Source organism: Meriones unguiculatus, chromosome 4 (assembly GCF_030254825.1).
Source record: "Meriones unguiculatus strain TT.TT164.6M chromosome 4, Bangor_MerUng_6.1, whole genome shotgun sequence".
NCBI lineage: Eukaryota > Metazoa > Chordata > Mammalia > Rodentia > Muridae > Meriones > Meriones unguiculatus.
Genome location: NC_083352.1, coordinates 31080850 through 31100973, shown reverse-complemented (window position 1 = coordinate 31100973; position 20124 = coordinate 31080850).

The following is a 20124-nucleotide window of genomic DNA, read 5'->3' as shown; positions in this document are numbered from 1 at the left end:
ACCACAATTTCTGTATCCATTCCTCAACTGAGGGGCATCTGGGTTGTTTCCAGCTTCTGGCTATTACAAATAAAGCTGCTACAAACATGGTTGAGCAGATGTCCTTGTTGTATACTTGAGCATCTTTTGGTTATATAACTAGGAATGGTATAGCTCAATCTTGAGGAAGCACTATTCCAAATTGTCTGAGAAAGGGACAGACTGATTTCCAAAGTGGTTGTACAAGTTTACATTCCCACCATCAGTGGAGGAGGGTTCCCCTTTCTCCACATCCTCTCCAGCAGGTATTGTCACTTGATTATTAATCTTAGCCATCCTGATTTATTTTTTTTCTCATTATTTCAGGGAGATGCTTTCTCAGTTGCAACAACAACAAAAAAGTAATGGCAAATTGCTCTTTAAAACACATGTCTTTTGCTGTTGAGTGGCATACTCAGTGGGTGGTAACTTGGCTAATCTCTGATAGAGCAGTCAAGCTACTTCCCATTTCTTTTTATATCGAATCCTTCATTTATAAAAACAACTTCTGAATTCCACAAACTTAACTGCAGGAAATGATCTGTACTCAACAAAACTTCGCCATACTGTAGTGAACTGTACTCTGGCACTTTTCTGTACTGTCTCCATGAACTCTCTTCTTCTATCTCAGCTGTTCTTAAGTACCTTCTAATTACTGTTTGTTCTCTTGAGAATTGGGTGTATCCTATCTCTGACTGATTCTGTCAAGTCTTTCTCTGATTCATCATTTTGTCTGATCCTCAATTAGACAGAGGAATTAAAAGCATATTTTAATGGTATGTATGCATCCCAGCCAGATCACACAGACTAAGGTTTTTGGATGTGAGCTCTTGCCAGAGCAGCCATGTTGCTGAATTAAAATTCTTCTATGTAGAACAAAAACTAAAACATCAGAATAGAACAAAACAAACAAATAGAAGTAAACAAACCCAAGCAAAGGTACAGATATAGTATCAGGAACCCAATCATTTGTATAGTTAGGAATCCCATGGTAACACTAAACTGAAAACAATATTATATGCACAAAAGACCTATAGAGTAAAATGAAAGAAAAAAATATGTACTTAGCAATCACATAAAGATGTTACTATTACTCTGGTACAAGACCCTAGGTAGGCTTAGATTAGATTCCAAGTTTACTTAGAGATCTCAAAAGTAATAATATACATTGTTGTTACTCGCTCTCTTTCTCTGGAACATACATATATTATGTATTATATATGTATATATACATATATATATATAATATGTGTGTGTATGTGTGTGTGCATGTGTGTGCGTGTGCGTGTGCGTGTATGTGTGTGTGGGGTGTATGAATAAATATACCAGTAGTACATACACTCTTCCAATTTACATAAAAAGAGAAAAAAGCACACTAGGATATCTACATTACTCTGATATAAAAACCTTGATAGGCTTGGACTAGATCCTGGGTTTATCTCAGAACTCTCAAATGTAAAAATGCATTGTCATTATTCTCTGAAATAAATTTAATGAATTATATTATTTATTATTATTATTATTACTATTATTATTATTAATTATTTTAAATTATGTGGATGTGGGTTATGTGCATGAGAGTACAAGTGCCTGTGGATACTACAGGTTGTCCAGGAACTAGAGTGAAAGTCAATTGTGAGCTGCCTGATGTGGGTGGTGGGAACTGAGCTCAGGCACTCTGTAAGAGCAGTACTGCTCATAATCTGTGGAACCATCTCAAGCCCCAAGCTTCCAAATTTTAATACTAAGACTTTTAAAAAAGGATTCAACACATGCTTTAAAAAGCTGTAACCCAAGAGTGATCTTTATTTTATCTTTAATACATATTTTGAATTTAAAACTAACTCAGATAACTATTGCACTATTATCTAAGTTTTTAATTTATGTCTCTTTTCCTTATCAGTACAAACTGATTACATTATTCCCAAGGTTCTCACTGATAAGTGCAGGGTGAATGCAGAAGTTTCATGTGTGTAAGTGAATAGTAAAATAACCCTGATAGTGTTACTTTGACAAAGCCTGGTGTTTCAGGAGTTTCTCTCATTAGTTTGGATGGCTCCTTCATATCAACCTCACAGCAATGTCATCTAAACTTTTTCCACAGCTTACCGGCAAATTACTGCATCTTCTGAACTTTTGAGATATTTCATGTCATAAAACAGATATGAAAATTTACTGTGCTATTTTTGAACTCTTCAGCTTCCTCTCCATCTTTGGGTTCTATGACTAGAAAAGGCATAAAGATAAATTGTTCATCAGAGATGAAAATTCTAGGGTGTATGAATTTGCGGGTTTCTATGCTTTATTTAGAAAAGATAAGAGGAACTCAAGTGGTGGTGGCTCATGCCTTTGGGAGCAGTTGGGAGGTAGAGGCAGGTAGTTCTCTGTGAGTTTGAGGCCAGCTTTGTCCACAGACTGAGTTCCAGGACAGCCAGGAATATAGAGAGAAACCTTGCCTCAAGAAGCCAAAAAAAGTATAAGAGGATAATAAATAACATATATATTAGGTAAAACACATTAATCAATAATTGCTCAAGAATATAAAATGAAGTTGTGTAATTTTAAGAAAATGATACCAAGTACTATCATGGCTATGTGCAAACATATAAAAGAGAATTAATATAAAATACATAAATTTATCCTTCTTGAATAACTTTCTAATTCAGGGGGAAAGAAAATAAGCATTGAATAATGGACAGTAGGGATATGGAGATATGACTGCTATTCAAGGAGAAAATTAGAGACTTTCATTACACTAGCAAAGGCTTAAGGTGAAATTGTAAAGAAGTTAGAAAAATATTAGTTCACTAATTTTGCAATTCTGATATATGATGCAAAAAGACAAATGAAAGTAATGTATAGTTTATTGACTTAGTAGAAAATGAATTCATTCCTTAAATCCTGAAGCTTCTCATCCCCATCCCCTTGAAGCCTGCAGCTGGATTCTCTTCTCAATCATATCTACCTTCCCAGCCCCACAAAGCTAACTATTACTATGACTAATAGTATTCTGTGATTAATAATCATAATTTTGCTACAAATATACTTCCCTACATAAGAATTCACTGTTGCCTGTTTTACACATTGATTAAAATCAGATAATATAATATATAGAGTGATTTTTTTTACTTCAAAATTGTACCTGGAAGATCAGGTTATTACTTCTGTAATTTACCACGTTCATATAATGTTTAAATGGAAACACTTGGTATCATTGTCTGAACAGCAATACGTTCTAAAAATCCCAGCTTATATCTAGACCCATTTACCTTTCTAGTAAATTAAATGAGAAATTATGTCCTGAACTAAATATGTGTCTGGGAGCCATGGATGGTGTCAGTCAGGGGTTTAAAAAAATTAAAAACTAATACCATGTTTAAAGCAATCCGAGCTGTACAAAAATATCTTGTTTCTAAAAGAGACAAAAAAAAATTAGGCTCTCCAGAGTTACCTTTATGATTCAGTCTGCCTGCAGGAGCCCCTCTGTCCATCTCAATTCTACCCCCTAGTGACTTTGTTCTTAAGGCTGACCCAGGGTCCCACTATCTTTTCCTGGTGACCCACTTCAGGATAACCTTCCAGCTCATATCCATTACTTTATGATTCCCCTCCTACCTGGAGAACAAATTTCTACCAGACACCTAACACCAGCACATCTGGCTGTCACCAATGAATGCTTCAGCCAACACATTGGCTAGGAACCAGAGTGGGCAACAGAGACTAAAATAACAGAGCACTCATCCAACAAAGAAAAGACAAGTTATCAAAACCAGGAAACACATCAAATATCCTAACTCCAGATGCTTAGATCCCAGTGCAAATTCAATACAAACAATCAATGAAAGGAACAGCTAACTATTTGAGAAATCCAACAAGACTAACAAACCTTTGGCTATATTATATAAAACAGGTAGAGAAGATCCAAATTAATAAAATCAGAGATGGAAAGAGAGACATGTCAACAGGCTCTATGGAAATTCAAAGCCTTATAAAACCTAAAAGAAATGGATGAGCTTTTTGACATATATGACCCACCAAAGTTAAATCTAGATCACATAAGCAGTTTAAACAGACTAATAACTCATGGTGAAATAGAATTAAAAACTAAAAATCTTCCAAACAAAAGAGTGTTTTGTTTTGTTTTGTTTTTTTTCCATGTGGGAGGTTTATTAAGGGAAGGGGAGAAGGGAAGACAAAAGGGAAGGGGGAAGGGAAAAAGAAGGGGGAAAAGGAAGGAGTCACAAAGACCATCTCTGTGCAAGGCAGGAGAGAAAGAGGGAGAGAGGAGGAGCTTCGAATTCTCTTATAAGGTGACACAAAGCATGCACAGGTGGTTCCGGGTGGTCCATAGGTGGCTTCACAGATGCCTGATATCTGGTTTGTCAGGTCCCTTGGGGCTGGCTGTAGAGATGCCTGCTTGCAGAGCCCAACAGTTGTAACAAAATTTTTAATGTCCTGGAACAGTTTTTAAATTCTTAAAATACAATGTTAGAAGCAGCTGGTAAATAAGGAAGCAAACCACAGAGAGTGGCTATGGCTGCTGGCACTTGTCCTCTGAGTCCAACAATGAGAAGAGGTTATCCCACCACTTACCACTTCAACACTCCCTCATTTTCTATCCTAAGATGGTTATGTGGAACTGGCCATTTCCTAGGGGACATCACAGTCCCACAAGCATGGAGATAACCTTTAACTGTGAGTACACACGTATTCCAAATGGCTGTCCTGTCCCATCTGAGATTATTCTGCTCGCTCAAAGCTGACTTTGAAATCTCTTCTGTGCTCTAGTAATCCTCTGCAGTTTCTTTGAGAAAGTCTCCTGGGAGGAGTGACAGAAAGTATACACTATCAGAAATTTTAATCAAACAAAAAAGTTTATGACCAGTTGGATTCAGAGAAAAATGCTACCAGACCTTCAAAGAAGAACTAGGAACAGGAGAGGCCATTGCCTAACTCATTTTACAAAGTGACTATTACTCTAACACCAAACCACAGAAAGACCCAACAAAAGGTTGTTATATACCAGTACATCTCACAAATATAAATAATAAATATTAAATAAAATATTTGCAAACAAAATTAAAGGAGATCTCAAAAAGAATACCTACCATAATCAAGTGGCTCTACCCCAGAGATGGAGGGATAGTTAATAGTTCATATATGTAAATAAGTGAAATAATCTACCACGTGAATAGACTAAAAGATAAAAGCCACATGATCATCTCAGTGGAAGCAGAAGAAGCATTTGATAAAATTCACCATGCCTTCATGATAAACATCCTGGTGAGACTCGGGATAAAAGGGACATGCCTCCATACAATAAAGTAACTTACAGCAAGCGAGTCCACACCTATTAAACATAGTAATTTAAGGCTTAACTAGAACAATCAGACATCTGTAGGAGATCAAGGAGACACAATTAGAAAAAGAAGAAATAAAAGTATCTTCATTTGCAGACAATATTCTTTTAAATGTAAAAGATCATAAAGATTTTACTTGGAAATTTCAGCTCATGAATACTTTCAGCAAAGTCACAGGACACAAAATTTACACTATATAATACAGACACATCAGTGTATAAATATACATATGTGGGTTTAATTAATTTTTCTCATTTAGGCTGATGGCACTCCCTGTAAGAGCCAAAGACCACCTAACAAAATCTCCTATACTAGGCATGAGAAACCCTCTATTGAATTATTGGCCAGGGCTGTCTAAGAGACTCCCAAAACAAACAACCTATTGCTTTTGCTCTTGGTTACCACCAGAAGTGGAAGGTAAGTTTCTTTTGGTGAAGAAGATATGAGCCTCTTGAGAAATAGAGCCCAGAGGCCCCTGAGCTGGAAGAGACATTAATTCCCTGTCCCTGAGAACTAACTTATATTATACTGGAAGGGACTATGTGCGCTTCCAAAGGAGAAGAAACCGACAGCCCCTTGTAGTTATGACACCTGTGAACCACATCAGTACCAGCACAGCAAAATAACCCCATGGATTCAGTAGCATTTGTGATAACTACCTGCTCTCTAATTGGCCTTAAGTCCTGTCTGCCTAGAGGGATACTGTGGGTATTCCTGGAAATGTAACTTTCTGGTGCTACTGAAATCAAGGTTATTGGAATATCTGCAACCACCATTGTACTAAAGTAGCATAATTATTAACAACAATCTATAAATAATTTTTAATATGCCCACAGATTAGTGCAATATTCATCTCTCATCAAAGAAACTTCTCTTTGTAACAGATGGCAACTATTACAGAAAACTACACACAATCAAAATGTGGAGTTGTGAAACCAATCTCAATGGATAAATCTACAAAAATACTCTTGCACCAGAGGCTCAGGCAACATTAGGGAAGAGGGGGTGAAATGACTGTTAAGCGCTGGAGCATTGGAGACTTTGTTATGAGACTGTGTCTTCTAGTAACTTCAAACAGAAGGTTTTGCAGTTCACGTACTGTCTATTATAAATACCTAAACTGATGTAGTGAAAGTAGCTATGGCAACATGCTAAAGATGTGGATGTATTTAAATAAAACTTTGTTAATGAAAACTAATCTAAATAAAAACTGATCTAAATAATCCAGATAACATAAATTAGGACTTTGTTGAATGTGTGAAGAAGGACAGGATGGTGTATACATGAGAACACAGATAAAGGCAAGAAGACAGCTTTGAGGGTCGCTCTTCAGGAGCTGTTCATGTTGGCTTTTGAAAGACAATCTCTATCTCAGTTTGCTGGTTGTCTATACAAGCTGGACAAAGATCCTGTTGCGTTACAAACATGCACCACTAGGCCCACATTTTTAAATGAGTGATGAAGATTGAACTGTCTGAGTAGCACTAAGTAATTAAATATTTTAAAAAGTTTTTTCACTTAAATGTTGAGAAACATTAAAATTATTTATTTTTTTACTTTTTCAAATTTAAATTTTATTAATTACACTTTATTCACTTTGTATCCCCCCATAGGTCCCGCCCTCCTCCCCCTCTCAGTCCCACTCTCCCCTCCCCCTTCTTCACCTATACCCCTCCCCAAGTCCACTGATAGGGGAGGTCCTCCTCTCTTTCCTTCTGATCTTAGTCTATCAGATAACATCAGGAGTGGCTGCATTGTCATCTTCTATGACCTGGGAAGGCTGCTCCCCCCTCAAGGGGAGGTGATCAAAGATCAGGCCAATCAGATAATGTCAGAGGCAGTCCCTCTTCCCATTACTATGTAACCCACTTGGACACTAAACTGCCATGGGTTACATCTGTGGTTCTAGGTTATCTCCACGCCTGGTACTTGGTAGGAGTATGAGTCTCTGGGAAGACCAATGTGTTAAAATTTTCTGGTTCTGTTGCTCTCCTTGTGGAGTTCCTGTCCACTCCAGATCTTACTATTTCCCACTTCTTACATAAGATTCCATGCACACTGCCCAACAATTGTCCATAAGTCTCAGCATCTGCCTTGATAGCCTGCAGGGCAGAGCCTTTCAGAGGCCCTCTGTGGCAGGTTCTCAGGTTGTTTCTAGTTTTCTTCTTCTTCTGATGTCCATCCTCTTTGCATTTCGGGATGGGGATTGAGCATTTTATTCAGGGTCTTCTCTCTCAATTAGTTTCTTTTGAAGTACAGATTTTAGTAGGTTTATCCTATGTGATAGATCTTTATGAGTGAGTATATACGGTGCGTGTCTTTCTGCTTCTGGGACAGCTCACTAAGGATGATCCTTTCCAGGTCCCACCATTTATCTGCAAATGTCATGATTTCCTTACTTTTCACTGCAGAGTAATACTCCATTGTGTTGATGTTTCTGCATCCATTCTTCAGTTGAGGGGCATCTGGGCTGTTTCCAGCTTCTGGCTATTACAAGCTGCTACAAATATGGTTGAGCAAATGTCCTTATTGTGTAACTTGGATATATGCCTAGGACTGGTATGGTTGGATCTTGAGGAAGCACTATTCCTAGTTGTCTGAGAAAGCACCAGATTGATTTCCAGAGTGGTTGAACAAGTTTGCATTCCCACCAGCAGTGGAGGAGGGTTTCCCCTTTCTCCACAACCTCTCCAGGATGTGTTGTCACTTGAGTTTTTCATCTTGGCCATTCAGATGGGTGTAAGGTGAAATCTCAGTGTCATTTTGATTTGCATTTCCCTAATGTCTAATGACATTGAGAATTTCTTTAAGTGTTTCTCTGTCATTTGACTGTCCCTATCCAGAATTCTCTGTTTCGTACTGTACCCCATTTTTTTAATTGGATTACTTGGTTTGTTGCTTTTCAGCTCCGTTAGTTCTTTATATATATTGGATATTTGCCCTCTTTGAGATAGAGGGTTGGTGAAATTCTTTCTCCTTCTGTAGGCATTTGTTTTGTTTTGATGGCAGTGTCCTTTGCTTTACAGAAGCTTTTCAGTTTCATGAGGTCCCATTTATTGATTGTTGCTCTTAGAGCCTGTGCTGTTGGTGTTCTGTTCAGGAAGTTTTCTACTGTACCAATGAGTTCTAGGGTATTCCCCACTTCTTCTAACAGATTTAATGTGTCTGGTTTTATGCTGAAGTCTTTGATCCACTTGGACTTTAGTTTTGTGCAGGGTGATAAGTACGGATCTATTTGCATTTTTCTACATGTAGACTTCCAGCTAGACCAGTACCATTTGTTGAAGATGCTATCTTTTTTCCATTGTATGGTTTTGGCATCTTTGTCAAAGATCAGGTGTCCCTAACTGTGTGGGATTTTTTTCCTGGGTCTTCTGTTTGGTTCCATTGATGCAACATTCTGTTTCTATGCCAGTACCATGCAGTTTTTATAACTGTTGCTCTATAGTACAGCTTTAGATCAGGGATGGAGATACCTCCAGAAAAATCTTTTATCATAGAGGATTGTTTTAGCAATTCTGGGTTCCTTGTTATTCCATATGAAGTTGAGAATTTTTCTTTCCAGGTCTGTAAAGAATTGTTTTGGTAATTTGATGGGAATTGCATTGAATCTGTAGATTGTGTTTGGCAAGATGGCCATTTTTACTCTGTTAAACCTGCCAAGCCATGAGCATGAGGATCTTTCCATCTTCTGATATCTGTTCTAATTCTTTCTTCTGAGACTGGAAATTTTTTCATAAAAGTCTTTGACTTGCTTGGTTAGGGTTACACCAAGGTACTTTATGTCATTTGTAGCTATTGTGAAGGGTGTTGTTTTCCTAATTTCTTTCTTGGCCCTTTTGTCTTTTGTATATAGGAGTGCTACTGATTTTTTTTTTTTTTAGTTAATTTTGTATCCAGCCACTTTGCTGAACATCTTTATCAGCTATAGGAGTTCCCTGGTAGAGTTTTTGGGGTCAATCATGTATACTATCATATCATCTGAAAATAGTGATAATTTGACTTCTTCCTTTCCAATCTGTATCCCCTTGATCTCCTTCAACTGTCTAATTGTTCTAGCAAGGACTTCCAGAACTATATTTAAGAGATATGGAGAGAGTGGGCAGCCTTGTCTTGTCCCTGATGTCAGTGGGATTTCTTTAAGTTTCTCTCCATTTAGTTTGATGTTGGCTATAGACTTGCTGTATATTGCCTTTACTATGTTTAGATATGTGCCTTGTATCCCTGATCTCTCCAAGACTTTAAACATGAAAGGATGTTGGATTTTGTCAAATGCTTTTTCAGCATCTAGGGAGATTATCATGTTTTTTTTTTCTTTCAGTTTGTTAATATGGTGGATCACATTGATGGATTTCTGTATATTGAACCACCGCTGCATACCTGGGATGAAGCCTACTTGGTTATAGTGGATGATATCTTTGATGTGTTCTTGTATTCGGTTTGCGAGTATTTTGTTGAGTATTTTTGAATCAATGTTCATGAGGGAGATTGGCCTCAAATTCTCTTTCTTTGTTGGGTCTTTGTGAGGTTTAGGTACCAAGGTGACCTTGGCTTCATAGAATGAGTTTGGTAGTGTTCCTTCAGTTTCTATTTTGTGGAATAATATGAAGAAAACTGGAGTTAGCTCTTCTTTTAAGGTCTGGTAGAATTCTGCACTGAAACATCTGGTCCTGGGCTTTTTTTTTTTTTTTTTTGGATGGGAGATTTCAATAACTGCTTCTATTTTCTTGGGGGATATAGGACTATTTAATTGATTTACCTGGTTCTGATTCAGCTTTGGTAAGTCAAATCGATCAAGAAAATTGTCCATTTCATTTAGATTTTCAAATTTTGTGGCATATAGACTTTGGAAGTAAGTCCTAATGATTGTTTGGATTTTCTCAGTGTCTGTAGTTATGTCCCCCTTTTCATTTCTGATTTTGTTGATTTGGGTGGTGTCTCTCTGCCTTTTAGTTAGCTTGGCTAAGGGTTTGTCTATCTTGTTGATTTTCTCTTGAAAATCAATGAAAATCAATGAAACCAGCTCTTGGTTTCATTGATTCTTTGAATTGTTTTATTTGTTTCTAATTGATTGATTTCAGCCCTGAGTTCGATTATTTCCAGCCATCTACTCCTTTTTGGTGTGTCTGCTTCTTCTTTTTCTGCCGGGAGTCAAAGCTATCTACTGAAGCCAAAGTCAAAGCTATCTAGTGGAACCAAAGCTATCTACTGAAGCCTAAGTCAATTAGTGAGTCAAAGCTATCTAGGGGAGACAAAAGGTGTTTACTAGGCCAAAGCCAAATAGTGAGCAAAGGTCATTTAGTGGAGACCTAAAGCTATTTAATGAAAGTTATCTAGGACCCTAACTCATGGGTGAGAGACTATGAGGACATCCGTTTGTTAGAGCATCCTTGAGAAAACATCCCTGTGGTATCTTGCAGGTACCCTATTTAACACATGAAAGCACTCTTCCTGTCTCCTGCAGCAGCTAATTACCTTCCCCCCTTTCCTGCCTTCTTGGGTAAAACTTTCTAATAAACAAAGCTTTGATCAGACAAAGACTTGGCTTCCTTCCTTGTGCTTCTCATCCCTTTTCCCCATTCCTTTCACTCTCCTCCCTTAGGAATCCACCTTGAAGCCCCGCTGGTTGGGGCATTTTTCTAGGGTTTTTAAGTGAGCCATTAAGTTGCTTGAATGAGCTGTCTCAAATTTCTTCTTGAAGGCACTTAGTGCTATGAACTTTCCTCTTAGCACTGCTTTCATTGTGTCCCACAAGTTTGGGTATGTTGTGTCTTCGTTTTCATTGAGTTCTGGGAAGACTTTAATTCCTTTCTTTATTTCTTCCCTGACCCAGCTGTCATTTAGTAGCAAGTTGTTCATTTTCCATGTGTGTATAGGCTTTTTGCTATTTCTGTTGTTGTTGAGGTCCAGCTTTATTCCATGGTGATCAAACAGGATACAAGGGATTATTTCACTCATCTTGTATCTGTTGAGGCTTGCTTTGTGACCAACTATATGGTCTATTTTGGAAAAGGTTCCATGAGGTGCTGAGAAGAAGGTAAATTCTTTTGTGTTTGGGTGTAATTTTCTGTAAATGTCTGTTAGGTCCTTTTGATTCATGACCTCTGTTAGAGTTATTGTTTCTTTGTTTAATTTCTGTTTTGTTGATCTGTACTTTGTTGAGAGTAGGGTGTTGAAGTCTCCCACTATTAATGTGTGGGGATCTATATGTGCTTTAAATTTTATCAATGTTTCTTTCACAAATGTGGGTGCCCTTGTATTTGGGGCATAGATGTTCAGGATTGTGATGTCTTCCTGGTGGAATTTTCCTTTGATGAGTATGAATTGTCCTTCCCCATCTCTTTTGATTAATTTTGGTTAAAAGTCTATTTTATCAGATATTAGAATGGCTACTCCTGCTTGCTTCTTGGGTCCATTTGCTTGGAAAGCAGTCTTCCAACCCTTTATCCTCAGGTAATGTCTATCTTTGTGACTTAGGTGTGTTTTTTGTATGCAGCAGATTGCTGGGTTTTGTTCATGCATCCAGTCTGTTAGTCTGTGTCTTTTTATTGGAGAATTTTTATTGGAGTCCATTGTTGAGAGAGATTAATGACCAGTGGCTGTTAGATCCTTTGAATTTGATGTAGGCTGTGGTCATATGTTTGTGTGCTTGGTTGCTTTTTGTTTTACTGTAGTCAGGCTAATTATTTCCTATGCTTAATTGAAAGTAGCTAGTTTTTTTGGGTTGTATTTTCCCTTCCAGTGTCTTCTGTAATGCTGGATTTGTTTGTAGGTATTGTTGAAATTTGTTTTTGTCATTGAATATCTTGTTTTCTTCTTCTATGAGGACTGAGAGATTTGCTGGGTATAGTAGCCTGGGCTGACATCTGTGTTTTCTTAGGGTCTGCATGATATCTGTCCAGGCCCTTCTGGCTTTCATACTCTCTGTTGAAAAGTCAGGTGTGATTCTAATGGGTTTGCCATTATATGTTACTTGGCCTTTTTCCCTTGCAGCTTTTAGTATTTCTTTCTTTGTTTTGTATACTTACTATTTTGATTATTACGTGGCGGGAAATTTTCTTTTCTGGTCTAATTTATTGGGTGTTCTGTATGCCTCTTGTATTCTTACTGGCTTCTTTAAGTTGGGGAAATTTTCTTCAATTATTTTGTTGAAAATATTTTATGGGTCTTGGAGCAGGGCATCTTCTTTTTCCTCTATTCCTATTATTCTTAGGTTCTGTCTTTTTATGTTGTCTTGAATTTCTTGGTCGGTCTGTGTCAGGAATTTTTTAGATTTAACATTTTCTTTGACAGATACATCTATTTCTTCTATTGTATCTTCCACACCTGAGATTTTTTCTTTCATCTTTTGTAGATACTAACTTCTGTAGTTCCTATTTTTTTCCCTAAGTTCTTTCTCTCCACAATTTCCTCCATTTGTGTTTTCTTTAATTTTTCCAATTCTGTCTTCAGATCTTGAGCTGTTTTGTTGATTTCCTTCACCTGTCTGACTATATTTTCCTGTTTTTCCTTCAATTCCTTCAGCTGTTTGTTTGAACAATCCTCTATTTCTTTTATTTCTTTCAGTGATTTAAGTATTTCCTCTGTAAATGCCACAAACTGCTTGGCTGCAACTTCCTGTATTTCTTTGCAGATAGCCATAACGTCTTTGTTTTTATCTTCCTCTATTTCTTTATGGATGGCCTTAATCTGTTTGAGTTTATCTTCCTCTAGGTCTTTATGTATTTTATTTGTTTCCTCTGTTATCCTCTTCATGAGTATAGATATTAGGTCATCTTCTTGAATTTCAATTATGCTGGGGTGTCCAGGGCTTCTTGCCCCTGGATAATTGGGTTCTGGAAATGCCATATTGCTCTGTCTTTTGTTGCTTGAGCTTTTACGCTGGCCTCTACCCATTGGGCTATCTTAGGTGATTGGAGTTAGTTTCTGGTTGTTCCTGGAATCCTGTGGTGGAAGAATCCCCTTGGCAGGAAGATGGTTTTTCCTGAAGGAAGCCTTCTCAGCTTTGTGGGTATAGTCACTGGATGGCCAGTGTTTTTCAGGAATTGCCACTGCTCACTTCAGGCATAGAGACCTGAGTGGTAATTGTGGTCCTTGTTAGTTGAGAGGGCTCTCCTCTCACCCGGAGAAGTCCTGAAGGCAGCTGCCCTGCTTCTGGGTTTCTTGCTGTAAATTTATTGATCTGCTGCTGTAATCTGTGTGTCCCGTGGTTTGGCCAGTTTTGTTAGGGATAACTGTTTGTCCCTTAGAACAGTATCTGGGGGTTGATCTTGGGGATTCCAGGCTTTTGTAGGTCTGAGGTTGGGGCTCTGTACCCCAGTACCCAAGTGGTACTCTGTGTCAGGTGGGTACCACTCTCCTGGTAACAGCAGGCTCTCTGGTGCACAGCAGGTCCCTGGGCTGGGACCTTTTCCAGGGATATACTGAGTGGCCTAAGTCTGTCCCTTTTGCTTCATTCGCTGTGAGGATTTCTCCCTACAGTGACTCCCAGTCTCTGGTGCCCTGGGGTACACAGCTTTGTCTGTGCTGGAGAGCTAGGTGTGCAGCAACTGTCTGTGCCCACGGCTGGATTCCAGTTCAGTGATGGCGGCTGGTACCCTCTAGTCTGCGAGACTTTTTCCAGGTACAGGTGGGTGACCCAAGTCAGTACCGTTTACTCCCTTCCCTGTGGGGTTTTCACATGACTGGGACTTCCAGTCTCTGGTGTTTTTGTGCCCACCTATCAGCCTGGGAAGCTGATCAGGACACGCAGATGTGTGGCTCTGGTCTGGGGACCTAGTGCCTGTGCAACCTGGGATCTTTTCCGGGTTCTGGCTGGGTGGCCTGAGAGTAGACTGGACTGATTCCCACGCTGTGGGGGTTTCCTCTCACCTGGGAAACAGGATCGCTGTTGTTTTAGGGCCCAGAGTTCAGCCTCTTGGTTGCTGTATGGAAAATATTGTCCTGCTCCTCAGATTCAGTGTTCTCCTGGTGCCACCATCTTGTCTCCCCCCCCCATATTTATTTATTTATCCTGATCATAGCCCTCTCCCTCCTTCAGGCAAGTCCCACCCTTCCTCCACACTATCAGGTCTCACCCTCCTTCCCTCTTCCTCTTATCTCCCCTCCCCTACTCTCCAGAAAAGGGGAGGCCTTCCCCCACCAACCCACCAAAACATACCAGGTTTCATCAGGACTGAGCAAATCCTCTTCTTCGGTGACCTGGCAAGGCAGCAACACCAAAAACTTAAATGTATAAAGTATGATTAATTTCATTAATTACATTCACAATAGCAAATATGTTTCCATTTTCTTTTGGTAAGTGGCAGAAAGTATGATCAAGTATATGTGATTTCTACAGTGATGACTATACAATTACTTCTGTGTTTAAAGTATTTATAAAAATTTTGCCAAGTTTCACAGGACACATATTTTTTTTATTCTTGTTAACCCAACACCTTTTAAAATAATTAATTAAATTTAGTTTTGAAAATTTCACAAATGTGCATAACACAATGACCACTTTCACCTCCACCCTCACCCCCCCTCCCGCTATCCCTGCCCTCCCTGTCTTGCATAAAAGTCTCTCTTTTGTTTCCATGGTTACTTCTGTTGTTTTGTGACATTGAGTTTAACCAGAGCCATCAGTGTGAGCATGGGCTTGAAGGTTTCTGTTGGAGCTGAGTTGGCTTAGCGGTACAGAGGACACATTTTATTTGGCAATTTAGAAACTACTATGAATGTTATCACGTTAAATGCTCTAACAGTTGATGATATTTTCTTTTATTTGAACTGAAGCGAAATCATAACTTGAAGAAATACCGTATTAAATAAAATTTTAGATAATTTTGTGCATGTTCTCACTTTTTATATCAGGTTCTTTTTGTTGCAATATATACTATAATGTTAAATAAAATTTACAGTTGTAACACTGTAGTCTTTCTTTTTGTCCTTACTAATACTTCGTGTTTGCTAAGTACAAGAATGACTCATTACTTATATTCACACATTGCTGTTCATCAGAGGCACAGGGAGGCTTGAAAACCTAAAATGTCAAGTCTTCACGTAAGACAGAAGGCCCTACCACCAGTGAGCACAACAGTGGCACGTTTACACATGTCTAAGCACATAAACACTATATTTTTGTATTTTCTCATTCATTTGTCTATCAGGGTCATGAGCTATTAACTAAGCTATAGTATTTTGTTGTCATCAATAAGTAGATTTCTTTTATTTTTACAATTTTTACAATTTACTCTTTCATTGATTACAAATTATTCACTTTGTATCCCAGATGAAGCCCCCTCCCTCATCCTCTCCCAATCCCACCCCCCTTCATCCTCCTCCCATGCCCCTCTCCAACCACTGATAGGGGAAGTCCTCTTTCCATTACATCTGACCCTAGCCTATCAGGTCTCATCGGGACTGGTTGCATTATATTCTTCTGTGGCCTGGTAAGGCTGCTTCCCCTTAGGGGGAGGTGATCAAAGAGCCAGCCACTGAGTTTACGTCAGAGACAGTCCCTGTTCCCATTACTAGGAAACCCACTTGGAGACTCAGCTGCCATGGGCTACATCTGTGCAGGGGTTCTAGGTTCTCTCCATTCATAGTCCTTGGTTGGAGTATCAGTCTCAGGAAAGACACCCGTGCCCTGATATTTTTGGTTCTGTTGCTCTCTTTGTGGAGCTTTTGTCCTCTCCATGTCTTACTATCTCCCCCTTCTTTCCTAAGATTCCCTGCACTCACTTCTAATAAGTGGATATTAGAGATGTAATATAGGATAAACATACCAAAATCTGTACACCTAAAGAAGCTAAGCAAAAAGGAGGATCCTAAGCAAGATGTTCAATCCTCATTCAGAAACGCATTGGAAGAGGGAGAAAACAGGGAACAGGACAGGAGCCTAGACAGAGGGTCTCCAAAAGACTTACCCAGCAGGGTATCCAAGCACATGCTGAGACTCATAGCCAAACTTTGGGCAGAGTGCAGGGCACCTCTTAATTACCTTTTAACTGATACTTAGGCTCAGTAACTTTCTTATCTGATGTTACACAATTTGTTATAAGCAGCCTTGTAATAACTTGATACTATATCACTACTAGTGTGCTTTATACTATTAAAGTAAGAATCTTATTTACTTGATTTACTGAGGCAGGAAGATTATATATCCTAGTTAGCCTGGTCTACATAGTAACTTCCTGTATTACATAGTGAAATCCCAGTTTATCAGAACATAGTAATCTTGTAATAATAATTAAATTGTCACAAATGATAAAAGTGTTTGGTTTCTGGCTGACACTAAAGACATTGTTTCTTAAGTAATACAGGTACATTTCTTTATTGCAATAGATTTTGTACTAGCTGATCTGTACTTTGTCATTAAACTTCCTATATGGCTCCTTTTTTCATAATGTATGAATGAAGGAAATGACTTGGATGTAAGGAGTTTATTTCAAAATATAATATAGTAACATTAACACCAATTTTCAAGCAATTCCTTTTAATCTTCCTTTGTTGTGTAGATATAATTAAATATAAGAAGTATACTTCTTTTGTCCTAAGTTTTAAGATGGGATATTTCATATGCCAGTCCTTACCCCAGTAAACCAAAATAAAATACACAAACAAAAATCTTTTCTATATAATGAAGAACCAGCCATAGAAGACTGTTCCCTTGGGTTATGGTAATGTCGTGTGAAGTGCTGTGTAAATTTGTTGTAAGTATTATAACAGATGGAGGTGAACTCATTTGCATTTCAAAAGCTTTTGCACAGTAAAAGAATATTCTTAAGATAATTTGTATTCATATCTAAATAAGAGAGAGCTCATCATCATTCATATTATTAAAAATGCAATCCTGAGCAACATATTATGGTTGCAGCTTTTTCATTTTAGAAATCATCCTCTTCTTCAAAGTATTACTCTAAACATGCAGCTGTCCTTTCGTCCTTTGTGAAGTCTCCTACACTTTGGCTAATGACAAAACGTGGCTATTTTCTTTAATCCTCACCACTATGCCCATTGTTCTTAGTCAGATACATTTTGAAAAACCACGTCCAGAAAAAAAGATGTAGGGATTAATTGTATCACCAGAGCCTCTTTAATGAAGCTCTAACTATACTTTTGACCCAGTCAATGAGGATGTTTGTGTCTAAATCTCTAAGCTTGAAAGAATGCTATAAGATGGATAATCTCTAAGAATAATAAAGTATACCCCATATCCATGACATGTCTGGGAGGAGGAACAAATGTGGCTTTTTATCTTTTTCTTGAAAGGATCTTTAGGATCATACCTTCCAGGATTTTAGTAAACCATTTATAAATGTAATAGAAAATTTTAATATATTAAACCTTGTGTTATAAAATCTGAATCGAGAGAGAAAATTGGAAAAAAACTAGAGAGTGAAAAAAATGGAGATACAGAGCAGAAGGAGAAGGAGAGGTGGAGGAGGGGGAGGGACAAGAGATAGAAGCATGGAGAGGAAAGATAGTTTTGGATAGTAGCCAAGAACATATAATAAGTGTTCTTGACATCTCATCAGCTATTTTATGTTTATATCTAGTATCTTTGTAGTATAATAGTAAGAATTTTGATTAATTAAGCAATGAAATATTAACTGGGGACAGCAAAACCTCACAGAATCTCTAAGAATGATAAGAATAAAGTTTCAATGAAAAATAAAACAGGAATGAGATATTTTTAAATTGCTTTTTATTGAAATTTGGGGTTGAGTTTACTTCCATAATATTGTGCCACTATTATACTAGACTACCTTGTAAGCAGGTCACTGCTGTAGATTCCAGAGTTTGTAGCTGAGTGATATTGATGGTTACTTTCTCCTCTGGTAATTTGCAAAAGTACCTTCTAGCACTATGAAAGAAATTTGGAACTAGCTCAATTCAACTAGCTCCATGTTCAATGATAAGTGAGTTGTGTCTTCAACAATAGGAAATTACCATCAAGTTATGGATAGTAACCAAAGCCTTGGCAATAGCTGGTGATGCTTGGACCTAGCCTATGGGGCCATTTATGCTAACAAATCAATAAGTTGTTTCTGGCACTGGAGTTTTCACTTGGGGGCATGAGTGTCTAATTGCAGCATTGTCTCCCCTGTCACATGGTGACTCATTTATACCCTGTCACATGGTGACCCAGTTATGCCCTGCCCTCCTATCCCCATCCTCATTTAATCCTCTGACTCCAGTTTCTCATTGATGTCCGTATAACACTATATTCTTTTCCTCCTTCCTTGGAAAATTGCTTCCTTCTCCTCTGTCTTTACTAGCTACCAAGGCTTGGTGATTATGCGGATTGAAACACATGCATGTAAAACCTAAAATCTAGCATCTACAGTTAAGATGAAACATACAATATTTGTCTCTTGGGGTCTTGGTTATTTCACTCAGGATGATTATTTCTAGATTCATTCATTTACCTTTAGATTTCGATTTTTCTTAAATGTGTACTTATAATTTTTCCTTAAGTGTGCTTTGTGTAATTGTATCAAATTTTCATTATCCATTCAGTCAGTGTTATAGCACTACTAGCAAGCAGAAAGCTCTGAGGTTTTGCCAGAGCACACAAGAAATTAAATATTTAAGAGCACACTTTATAAAATACATGGCAATAACAATGGTCTTAGGTTATCTCCATGCATGGTCCTTGGTTGGAGTATCAGTCTCAGGAAAGACCCCTGTGCTCAGATTTTTTGGTTCTGTTTCGTATAATATATATAATTATACGAATAATATAGGATAATATAGGATAATTATACGTATAATATAGGATAAACAACTAAGAATATATATAAATATGAAAACATATTAGGGATATGTATATCCTTAGTTTTCATCCCATTTCAAAACTTGGACCAAGAAATAGTATAAATAACAAGAAATTTAAAAGAGGAAAAATATTAATGGTGTTCTATTCCTCTGCTACTTCTTTCTTATTACATTTCTTCATAAAAGCTACTCATAAAAGAAAGTTTATCTAATGATAAGCCCATAAATTAACTTTAATCAATTATAATTCCTTAAAATAAAAATAAAAAAAAATGAATTAACTTCTAAAACCTTTAATCTTCACTCCTCTATAGTGCACACCTTACCAGAATAGTGTTGGCGTGCATCCTTGTTGCATAGGGCAGTCTTTGTTGCTGTGTTACCACGTGAAGTTCTGAAAACTAGAGAGTCAGGCTGACATCTTCAAGTGTTGGCTCTTGTTTTGTTGTCCAATAAGAATTCCTCATACCTCCTGGGAAGAAGTCAGAGGTAATCGGTGTACCCCTATATGAAGGGGAAGGCCATGTAAGGAAGCATCAGGGCATGGTCTGTTGTTGATATATTAGAAACTCAGCGTGGGGCTGGACCAGATCAGTTCTGTTTCGGGAAAATGTTCATCTTTCTTTGTCGGCCATGCATCACTTCTTTCTCTGTCGAATGGCTGCCCCGTGTGTATGATGGTGGAAGAAGTTCATTCCCAGGAAGAGCATAGCGTGAGACACACAATCAAGTATTTCTTGTGAGTATGGTAGAATGCTTGATTATAAAACTCTAAATGGGCAATAGCATAAAATATTTATTTTCTTTTTTTAATTCCTTTTTAATTACACTTTATTAACTTTGTATCCTCCCTGTGGCTCCCTCCATCCCTTTCCAGTCCCTACTACCTTCCTCCACCCTCTGCATGCATGCCCCTCCCCAAGTCCACTGATAGGGAAGGTCTTCTTTTCCTACCTTCTGATCCTAGTCAATTAGGTCTCAT